Genomic DNA, 8030 nt, shown 5'->3' with positions numbered 1-8030 from the left:
GACTTGGGCTAAAGAATCGCCTCTGGGTCTAGTGTCCAGAATGGGGGCTGTGTGGGGGGCAGAGTGCCACTCAGAAAACCTGATTGCCTTCCATTTGCCCCTAGCATGGAAGCAGCGGAGAGTTCCATCTCTCTGCCCGGCCTGTGATCGGGCTTCACAATAGTGAGGGGGAACCTCTTCCCTCACTCACCCCATGTTGGTCCCCTCCTCTGGAACTTGGCTGAATGTGCATCATTCCCTAAGCTTGCTCTATGTCCCCCACATCACACACCTTAACAGAGAACACACCCCAATTCTTTGCCCTCCCATTGATTCTTTCTCTTATTAACTGTGACACTTTGGTTCCTCGGAGGAGGAAGCTGATAGCAGTTAGTTTGTCCTGCTGGATGCTTCATGGAAACTGAGAGTACAGTCTGACTGGGGAAGTATTTGAATGACAGAGTGAAGTTGTTCCCGTCCCCTGCCACTTGTGTGAGTCTGGAGTGCATATGACAACACAAAAGAATTGGGTACAAAAACCGGGTGTAGTGACACATGCCGTTAACTCCTGCACTCTAGCAGCCAGATACCTGTGCGTTCGAAGCTAGCCTGGTCTATATAGTGAAACCCTTACTAATACAAACAAACAAATAAAATCATATGCACAAAAGCAAATAAATGAATGAAAAAAGAGGCATTATCCCTAGACTTTTGGGTAAAATGGCTGTGTTTGGCCCATGTAATGCTACTTGGGCAGGTCTTAGACTTACCTTTCTGAGCCTCCACTTCACACCTATAAAATGGGACCACATTTATTTCACAATTCTTGTGAGGGGATTAAGATGTTGCAGAGAGAGCAGGACAAAAACCAGGAATCCATGCCATGGATTCTTAGGTATAATAGGTAATTCTGGATACCCACTTAATCTGGCCATAAGAGGCCCAGGCAACCAACCACTGGAGTTTATCTCACTCCAGGACATCTCAGTAAATCCCATGTCCCTCTCCTGGGTGAGCTGATGTCTCCCAACCTACTGAGGGCCTGACTAGGGCACAAGGAGACGGAGTTCACTTAGGCCTGACTGGGTGAGCTGGGGCCTCAGCCCTCAGACTCAAACCGATATCATTGACACTGCAGCTCTCCTGAGCTAGGGCCACACTGCCAGCTCACCCGGGTCTTAAGCTTGGGCAAGGAGGCAACCATGAGTGACACATAAGGCCAGCTGTCCATGGGGACAGTCACCATCATGGCTTATTGGAGTTTCCCTCCTGCTCTGTACCACCCCAGGTAGGTGTGGGCTGGCTTCTGAAGTGATCAGGAAACAGCACGGCAAAGCTTGACAAAAGCAAGTGCCCAGAGCCACCCAGGTTCCAGGGGCTGGAACTGTGCCACTGTGCATCCTACAAGGTGGGCATCTGTCTGTGCACACATACACACACACTCTTTAGAGCTGTGAACGCGTGCACTCAGCAGGTACCCGTCTTACAGGATGAGTGTGGGCATATGGGGGTGTTGGTGTGCCCCTGAAAGAGACAACGGAGGTAAGATATGCAAACTGCGTGACTGTGAGAGAACAAGGCGTTCGTGCCCGCACACACACACACACACACACACACACACACACACACACACACACACACACGCGAGTGTGTATGTGGCGGCCGCCTCTGACATCCACCTTGTATTTCTTTGAAGTTTCTCAAAGGTCATGGTTTGGCAGCCCAGAGGGAATGGCGAGCTTTCTCTCCCACACACACGGAACGCGTCTTCTTCTTTTATCCTTTACGAGGAGCTGAAGACGTGTTTGAGTGGCATGGCAATTTGTCAATCAATCTCAAAGTAGAAGGGGAACCCTCTGCATAATTTTACACCTAGCATCCAATGCGACCTTAGGCAGTGCATTGAACGGAGACAGCCAGGAAGGAATTTTGCAGGCATGTCAAGGCCACACCTCCTTCTAGCACCCAGACACCTCTACTCCAACGTGCCATCAGACATGCCAAGGAAGGTGTGCCCAGAGAGGAGAGCCAGTGCTTTCATGCACCTAATCGATAATTTTCAACCTATGGGTCGAAACCCACACAGGGGCCACATATCAGATATCCTGCACGTAAGATACTTATACTATGATTCGTAACAGTAGCAAATTGCAGTTGTGAAGTAGAATGAAATATAATTGTATGGTTGGGGGCCACCACAACATGAGGAACTGTATCAAAGGGTCACAGCCTTAGGAAGGTTGAGAAGCACCGCCCTAAATCCTTCAGTGGCTCCACCCTCCCCTGAGCCTGGGGCCAGAGCTCTTTCTCACTCTTACGCAGCCTAGAGCCTGCCTCCCTGCCTCCACAGCTCCCTTCAAGCCTGAGCTTCTCCAGGCCTGAGTGGGCTGTGGCTGCTGCTTCAATCACCTCAGCTGTAATATGCTCCTTTGTTCTCTGGGCCTGCCCTGGAATCCACTCATCCATCCACCAATACATAAGTGTGAAGCCCTTGTCAAATCCGGTGTGGCACTGCCCACGGGCAAGAGAGGATGGGTCATTTCCCACCTCAGGGATGTCTGACAGATACCAGAACCACCCCCTCTGTTTCCCAGGTTGGCTCAGGTGGCTGCCTTCTTCCTGAGGAGCCATCCCCAAGCCTGCTTCTTTTCCCCACTGAGGAAAGAGATTCCTTTCCTCCGCTGTACCCAGCACATCATTCCACACCAGTGTCACCTTCTCCAGACTGTCCCCGTCCCTCTGCCTTGTTCTGCTAGACTAAACGACTCACAGACTCGCTCACCTGCAGACCCCCAACCCCATGCCCAGAGCGCCTGGCACATAACAGAGTCTGAAAATGTTTGCACACCTGCTAGAACAGTCGGTCGCAGCCAGAGCGGAGGCAAGGTGCTTTTCTCTGCATACGGGATGTCATCGTTATCGATTAATTAATTATTGCTGCCATAGCAACCTAAAGCTTTATTTGAGCATTTATAGCAGTTACTTCATTTTCCAACAACTCTACAAAGCAGGTATATCCTCCCGAGCTAGCTGAGGGTCAGAGAGGTTTAGCAACTCCTCCAAGGCCACACAGCTAGAAGGAGACAGTGATTGGTCTGAAGCCATCACCACTGGCCTTTTCCAGCCTCCAAACAGCAAACTTTGCATTTCTGTTTCACCCTTAAATGCAATCTCAGGGCTCTCGATAGGGCCTGAGCTGGCATCTTTCTTGGCCAGCTTTAGGGCCCTTCCCTGAAGAACTCCCTTACCCCTAGAACTAGCCACCTTGGGGAGTGACTCTGCCTGAGGCTGAATTATGGAAATCAGCTGTCAATTACCCCGGGTGGCTGTGTAAAAGAATTACTGCAACAGTCACGGAGAAAAGAAAACTTCGTTTTCACCACCTACCAGTAAAAGCTAATTCAGAATAACTCCATTTAACAGTTATTTTATGCTGAAATACCGAATACCTCAGGGAGTCTTTTAGGAATTTTATAGTCTCTTTATTTATAAATGATTCATGCTGCATTTTCAGAAAAACCTACAATTAGTGTGGGTAGCATAGAAGCTCCATGGGGAAAGGCAAAAAAAAGAAAGAAAGAAAGAAAGAAAGAAAGAAAGAAAGAAAGAAAGAAGAAAGAAAGAAAGAAAGAGAAAGAAAGGAAAGGAGAAAAAGAAATTGAGGGAGAAAGAAAAGAAAAGGGAAGAGAGAAGCAAATGGGTGTGAGCTCCCACCCACCCCACCCTACCCCACCCCCAGACAGCCGCCGCCTTTGTTTTTCCAGCGGCCTGTAGTGAAGTGAAAGGGTAATTTCTCTAACCTCTTGACACATGCTCCTTTGACAGTATTTGTACAGTTGTGCATCAGCCCACAAGATTCTTTTAACGCACGTGACACTTTGGCACGTGCTCCCAGGCCCGAGGAAGTTTAAAGAGCTCAGAACTGCTCAGTACTAAACTTCAACTCAGGATGGAAAGGAGCCACGGGAGACAGCTGTGGTCTGGACAGGAGGGGCATCCCTGGGGCCAAGGATCATCAAGCGAGCAAAGGAAAGTCAGCTGCCGGGGGGTGGGAAGGTGGGGATGGAGATGATCCTAGCCACTTGTGGGGCTTTGTCACTCCCTCATTCACTGCTTGGTTTTGTTTTGTTTTGTTTTGTTTTGTTTAACTCCTATTGGTTCTTTGGGAATTTCCCATCATGCACCCCAAGCCCATTCATCTCCGCCTCTATTTCCTCCCTTCATACCCATTCTCCACCCTTGCAACCGCCCCTCCAACAGAGAAAAAAAAATGTCCTCGTGAAAGCTGTAGTGTGTCCATGTGTCCCACAGTCTACCCTTTTGTCCATTCTTCTTTGCTTGCAAATGTTCATTTCAATGACTCGTTGTCTGGTTCGAAGCCTCTGCCTTCAGCTACTCTATCAATACTGGATCCTCACTGGGATGCCTCTTCTCTCGGATACCCTGTTGCCCTGTGTCATGGAAATCCCATAGTTTTAGATCTGTAGAACTGGTCCCTTCATGGACTCCAGCAGTTCATCAATGAGGTAGGTGTTGGGGTGGGCCAATTCAAAGCCCTGGACCAGGGCCTGAGAGCTATCTGAGCTGATGAGCTCACAGGCTCTCCTGCTTTCACACCCTCAGGCTGGCTCTACTGTGCTACCCAGACAAGGTATAGGGCTCCTCTCCAGAGTGCTACAACTGGTGAAGGACAGGGCCACTCCCCTGCTCTCATGACTCCAAGGGCCAGATCTCCTGCCTGCCATAGGTGGTGAGGGATGAGGGGAGGGGAGGGTGTTTCTCCCTTACCCATGCCACTTCACAGGAGACAAGTGGTTGGGCCAACCTCTCAGGCAATATGTAAAGCCCACTCTCCCTAGTACTGCAGTTAGAGATGGGATTAGCGTTCCTGCTCTCCCACCTCCAGAGACAGTTCTCCCATGATGCCCAGGTTGGGGTGGGGCCAGCTCTGGACAGTCCTGAGATATCAACATTTCCACAAGTGGCAGCTCAGACTAGGGACATCTGTCTGGCCTTTGGTGGTGACAGACCCCCTGCTGGTGCAGGGCTATGGATCCAGATGTGGCTCCCAGTAGCAGCACAGGACCCCACCATGGTCCCGGGTGGCATCATTAGCTACTCACATCAGGATGTTCCTCACTACCCATGAGTCTTCCTTTCTGCCTCTCTGCATAGTGCCCATGTCCTTTTGTTTCTCTTTCTCTCCCGTTTTTCCATCATTTAGTTGTTCCTCTTAGAGGTGTCCAGGGTCTCTGAGTGTCTAGGGTCATCTCAGGAGTGGTCTCAGAGTGCTATCTTCTGGGTAGAGGTCATCTCGGGCATGGTCTGCCCCCACCAAGTCTGCAAGGTATCAGACTGATGGTCATCTCAGGCTAGCTGTCTCCCCAGGCCCCATGGCACAGTCTAGCAGTATTCTGCACCTCGATCCTCACCCAATCTGCCCGAGTGGCCCCTTGCGAGGGCTGTCTGTCTTAGGAGCATTCCTGCCCAGGGCCCGAGGTCCAAGGTGGGGTTTTTCCAGTCTCTGGCTCACTCCCCATCCTGGGAGCCTTCCCAGGCTTGCCCAGCACTAGACTGGTGGACATCTCAGACTAGCTGCCTGGCTGGGCCCCCTGGTCCCTGACTGGTGGTCATCTCAGGCTCACTTTGGTTTCAGGGAATGTTGGGTTACTAATCATTCAGAAGTTCATAGGTCAGACAACTGAGCACAGACAGCCTCTCTCCTCTCTGCCACCTACTGTCACACATGCAACACAGCAGCTACACCTGCAATGCCTCTAGGGGCAATCATTGTATGAGCTTTTTAGACATTTCCTCTGTGTCCTGTGTGAGATAGTTTCTGGGTCTAAAAGAGTCTGGTCTAGTGGAAAGATGATCACAAACAGCCCCACAGCTGACGATGGGACAGAAGTTACACACGGGAAACTGAGAGACGACCAAAGGGTGCTGCAGTCAAGGGAGGTTTCTCAGAGGAAAAGATGGCTACTCAGAAAGGTGAGGGTGAACAGAACACAGAGAGTGTCAAGACTGGAACTTGGACATGCATAGCCATCTGTTGCTCAGAGCAAGGGAAACCAGACTGGATTGGGTCAGCATCTTGGTCCAGATGCAGGACCCAGCCAGGAGGCAGGAAGTTGATCAGAGTGCCTGTGGGCATCCACAAAATGATAATTTCAAGAAGAATTTTTACCAAGAGTGTGGGACTGGCCCTCCACACAGTCAAGGATTACCCCTGTGGATGGCCCAGGAGAGGTGGACCTGACTCAGAGATGGAAAGAGGATTAATTGGATCACTGAAAAAAAGACCTCAGGACTTGTAAGTATTTTAAGCTGTGTGATCATCCCCTCTGGCAGAGTTCACTCATGTGTGATGTCATGGGTGGCCTTGGGAGGGAGGGCAAGGTGCCTGGGTTTTAGTTTAATAGGAAGTAAATAAAGCAGATCTCATACTAATTAAAAACATTTTAGAAGAAGAGGAAGAAGGAAAAGAGGATGAGGAAGAGGAAGGAGAGGAGGAAGAAGAGAGGGAAGAGGAAGAAGAAGAGGAAGAGAAATAAGAGGAAGAAGATGAAGGACAAGGAGGAAAAGAAGAACAAGAAGGAGAAGGAAGAGGAGGAAGAGGAGGAGGAGGAGGAAGAGAAGAAGAAAGAGAAGAGGAAGAACAAGAACAAGAAAAACGAGAACAATAACAACAAGAATCATCCTCCATGGTAAGAAGTCCACAGAATCTTCACCCAGGATCCCCCTTTCCTACCCAGAAATAGATCATGGAGTCTATACCAACTGCCTCTCTAGGACTGGTGTGCAAGTTGAGTGTTAGGAAGGACCTTGGGTAGGGAGCCTCAACTCCAGATGAGGCGCTTTCCTGCTCCCCCCCTTCCTCATTAGAATCTAAAGCCCACTGTAACAGCAAGATGAGGTGTGACCTGAAAAAGAAGTTGGTCATGAGGCAGAGCCCTGATGATAAATTATGCCTTCATAGAGAGAGACAGAGACAGAGAGAGATGCCTTTCCCCTGCAGCTATGCTGGGACACAGGAAAAAGTCACTATCTATGACCCAGAAAGCGAGCCCTCACCAAGAACAAGAGACTCTGTTAGCTTGGCCTAGAACTGCACATAGACCTTCCAGGGCTGAGACATTTTGTCAGCACAGTTCAAACTGAAACACGTCCTGCTGCTGCCTGCAGCTGAGAGTTTGTTTCTGTACACAGAAGGCAGAGGTGGTCTTTGAGGAACAAGGGTAGTTTGGGATGACAGGTATAGTCTTGGGTGATAGGTGTGGTCATGGGTATGATCTTGGGTGATGATATGTGGGTATGTTTTGGATGTTGGGTGTGGTCTTGAATGATGGGTGTGATCTTGGGTGGTGGGTGTAGTTTTGGGTGATGGGCATGATCTTGGGCCTTATCCCTTATATAAAGTTTATTCAAAATATATCATATAAACAAAACTTTAGGGCTTTGGGGAGGAAAGGCAGAAAACATTTTTTGCGGCCTTGGGTCAAGCAAATGTTTGTTACTGAAAACATGATCCCTACAAGAAAAACTACCAGGGTGAACTTAACCCAAACTAAGGACTTCTTTTATTTAAAACTGTAGTTCAGAAAACAAAGAGAAACCACAGAAGGGAAAAACACCTCCAGAGTGTCCATCTGATGGTGGACCCATGTTGAAAAATGTATGAAGGAATCTCACTTGTTTTTTTCCTTTTCCCAAGAACACTCAAATCTTTTTCTTTTCCCTTTTCAGCTCTGTAACTAGGACCCAGGGCCCTGAGTGTGCTGGGGAAACCCTCTATCACAGAGCTACACCCTCAGCCCTTAAATTATTAAGAGCGCCAGAAACTTAACTTGAAAAGAATGAGAAACTTAAAAAGAAATGAAAAACAGGGCATGGCGACACATGCCTTTAACCACAGTACTTGAGAGGCAGAGGCAAGAGGATCTCTGTGAGTTTGAGGTCAGCCTGGTCTACATAGTGAGTTCCAGGACAGTCACAGCTACATAGTGAGATCCTGTCTCAAGAAGGGAAGGAGGAAGGGAGAAAGGGAG

At 49.1% G+C, this 8030-nt stretch overlaps 1 non-coding gene across 1 annotated transcript; it reads right to left on the bottom strand.

The window, feature by feature from the left end:
- Positions 1-5637: 5637 nt before the first annotated feature.
- On the bottom strand, positions 5638-5767 carry LOC116081337. The gene has a single exon (XR_004114832.1). It is a non-coding gene; the product is annotated as a small nucleolar RNA SNORA17 (small nucleolar RNA).
- Between the last annotated feature and the right edge of the window lie 2263 nt (positions 5768-8030).

This window comes from Mastomys coucha, unplaced genomic scaffold (assembly GCF_008632895.1).
Source record: "Mastomys coucha isolate ucsf_1 unplaced genomic scaffold, UCSF_Mcou_1 pScaffold6, whole genome shotgun sequence".
NCBI classification, from domain to species: domain Eukaryota; kingdom Metazoa; phylum Chordata; class Mammalia; order Rodentia; family Muridae; genus Mastomys; species Mastomys coucha.
This window is presented reverse-complemented; position numbering and strand designations above follow the sequence as displayed.